This window comes from Myodes glareolus, chromosome 26 (assembly GCF_982192425.1).
Source record: "Myodes glareolus chromosome 26, mMyoGla1.1, whole genome shotgun sequence".
Lineage (NCBI taxonomy): Eukaryota > Metazoa > Chordata > Mammalia > Rodentia > Cricetidae > Myodes > Myodes glareolus.
Window position 1 is genome coordinate 34111194 of NC_142051.1, and position 3175 is coordinate 34114368.

At 49.6% G+C, this 3175-nt stretch overlaps 1 long non-coding RNA gene across 1 annotated transcript; it reads right to left on the minus strand.

Moving 5' to 3' along the window:
- Positions 1–1670: 1670 nt before the first annotated feature.
- On the minus strand, positions 1671–2847 carry LOC125390055 (uncharacterized). The gene is made up of 2 exons (XR_007228623.3): positions 2402–2847; positions 1671–2122 (listed from the first exon to the last, which is right to left on the minus strand). It is a non-coding gene; the product is annotated as an uncharacterized LOC125390055 (long non-coding RNA).
- Positions 2848–3175: the final 328 nt, after the last annotated feature.

Sequence of the window (3175 nt, forward strand, 5' to 3'; positions counted from 1 at the left end):
CATTTGCTTGACAAAATTCAAATTTATGTAAGCACCTATCCTGCACCATTCCAACTATGAGAGGGGCTGGGAAATGTTGTCTCTGAGCCAGGAATTTTGCCAGGCTAGAATTGTTTTCATAGAAAAAGAAACAGAATAAATATTGGCTAAGGAGTAAATAGTCTTTGCCAGAATGAGAGTGAGGTTGGGAGGAGGAAACAGGGCCCGTCCGTGTCCTCACACCCTCCGAGAGGAATTCTGAGGCCATTGGCTCCTCCTGGTCACTGGCCTCTGAAAGTCAGTAGCCTTCTATGTCTAGGTTCTGGATGCGAAGTATAGATGTCGGTGTTTAACAAACACACAGGGTATGATATATTCAGGTGGCTACTGTCCTCTCTAGGATGATGGGACACTGGCAATACTGTCATTTTTCACAGTACACTTAGAGTTTAGGTGTAGAAAAAGTAGAAGTCCTATTGCGGAAGATGAACGAGCCAAGGGGTACCTTGGAAATCTGTTGACTATAAGTGGGAACGTGCCACACCCCTCCAATCCTAAGAGCCTTCTCCAGTGGATGGACGCAAGGTGCCAACAACTCTGGACAGTGGGAACAGGACTGACAAGAGACAGCTGGTTTAAGAAGACATTGCTCTTCAATAGCTTCGTGGTTCTCATCACCCAGTTCTCCGTGTTGCTTGATCCATTTCCCTAAAGTTTGGCTTACACTTGGGGTCTACCCTAAAGAGAGGCAACAGCAAAGCAAGCTAATTGGACACATTAAATTCGTTCAAGAATGTCCTGGGAAAATTCAAACTTGAGGCCTTTCTTGTCTATTTCTGATGTGACAGTTTCTATACAATATTAAGACACGAGTCAATGTTTTGCCCTCAATAGTACCTGGCTAATCTGGGGGAGCTTTTAGGGACCAGCCTCTGCTTCGGGATGACGACCTCCTCCTATCCTGGCTCCTTCCCTGAATTAACTGTGTGGTTCACCCGTTTCCAAGAGCAAGGCGACGTCTCTAAAGATTTGGGTACTAAGCCTCAACAAGTCTGTGTTCACGGTCCCACACACCGTTCCTGGATGGTTGCTGGGGAGACATCTCCACCACGCAAAGTGCCCAGTAACAGTAAACAGAGCGGGCGCCTTCTGCTTGGGTCTAAGCCACATTCATTTCTGGGACTGTCTGTCACATGCTTTTCTCACTATTTATACTGCCTTGGGCCAGCTACTTGATCCTTAATAAAATTTGCCTCCAAGCTGCCCTGCAGGGAAAATGACCCATCGGGGGAAGGACCCTGCTCCAACTTCCTAACCTCTGACGCTTGCCCTGTGTCCTCTGAGAAGGTTGCAGATTGCCGGGGCTCCGGTGACGGCAGCAGTGGGGGTCAGGGGGTGTCTGTGCCACTTCCTGGCATTAAACAGCACCAAGCACTTTAGTGTAAATATATTTATATCCCCTGCTCGCGGATGCCTTCTCTCCCACACTGGCTCAACTCTAGATGGCCCGAGCACTGTGGAAACTCGGCCTCTGTTCAAGGTCACAACACTTGGGGAGAGGAGGGGTCGCCCCAATGATGATTTTTTTTTTAACCAATCTTTCCGTTATTTCAGAAAGCAAGAATGGATCTATGGGATGGAAATAATGAGCCATTTATATCCCAAAATGAGACTGCCAGGAAAAACAAACAGCAAAAAAGAACATTTTATCAGAGGCTTTACTGCCCAAGGCTAACGGGGTACAAGGTACTGAGTGTTCGGCGGCTTGGGCCAAGAGCTACAGTAAGTCACAGCTTTGCCTCCTGCCAGCCCCATCCGGCAGCTTTAACCACCTGGTGGTGAAGAGCTTTGGTGTCGTTTAAGTGAGTCTGGGCGGATGCACCACGTATTTGATAACCATGTAGCCCTGTTGCCACACGGAACAAGTGCTTCTGCGCAATAGTTGCGCAAGTCCGAGAGGCCAAGGCTGAGTGCAGCGGTGATGGACCTGCTAACCTGATGCTTATGTAACGCGGGAGCCGGCCCTCCGGGCTGCTTCTGGTAGCCTCGGAAAGAATGTCCAGTCTTTGAACTTGGCCCTGCTCTGGCTTCCGGTGCTTCTTTGCCCTAAAGGTGTGTGGAATGGCTCAGCTGTCGGCACCTGCTGGGGAGATAAAGAGCCCATAGGCTGATTCTCTTTGAGCCCCAGTGCAGAGGAATGACAGGACCCAGATGGCCTCCCCGCAACCCCAGCAAGTACCTTATAGGGAGGGAGACCGAGATCTGTACATCTAAGCTGGAACTAGGCTTGCTACAACATAGGACAAAGGTGAAAGGTTCCCTCAGAGCCGGGAGCACTAGCTACTGCAGCATGCCATTGAGTGGTCTGAGCGAGGTTCCCTTCCCTGTGGACCGGAAACTCGGCACTCTCCTCCTGACTTACCTGGCACAAGATGCTGCCCTCTCACCTCCGATCGCCCACTTCCCTGCCTAACTGTTTCCATCCAGGCTTCCAATCATTCTTGGCTCTGAACACCAGCGCTCTACCAGGGACTGTGCCAAGCACCACACGGCAGGCAGAGCTTTCTCAGCACCTGGTGACCCCCTGCAGTGCCCTGGGCCTCTGCTCCTGTCAACGAGCTTTGCCATGAAACCACATGACCCCCACTATGCCATCCCTATTCACCGTCCCGTGGTGATGACCATCTCAGCCTTGGAGATGGAGGTCTTGCTTTTAGTTTTCAATGTACTACACAAATGAATTATTCTTATGGAAGAACGGTAACCATAGATCTCTCTTGGGGGTTTCTGCAATCCCAGCATTCAAAGGGTTGAGACAGGGGAAGCATGAGTTCTAAGACAGCCTGGGACTGTGCTGGGGAACCTTGCCGAAAAAAGAAAAGTTGGTGGTCGAGAAGAAACTGTGCCTGTCTTCCACAGGACGAATGAGGACAAACTGGCTACATTTGAGGTGGGAAGTGGGAAGGATGTCTCCCACACTGAGCAGAATAGCTCCAGTGACATAGAGGTACAAGACGTTCCCTTCACCTCCTCACGTATTGGTGTGCTGTGTAAAGGTCAAGGGAACACATTCTAGAGCCGAACGACCCAGGTTCAGATCTCAACTCTGCAAGTTAAAGTGTAAAAAAAAAAAAAAAAAAAAAAAAAGCCCTTGATCTTCTTCGTTCCTTCATTTTTCCCTGGTAAGAAGAAGGAC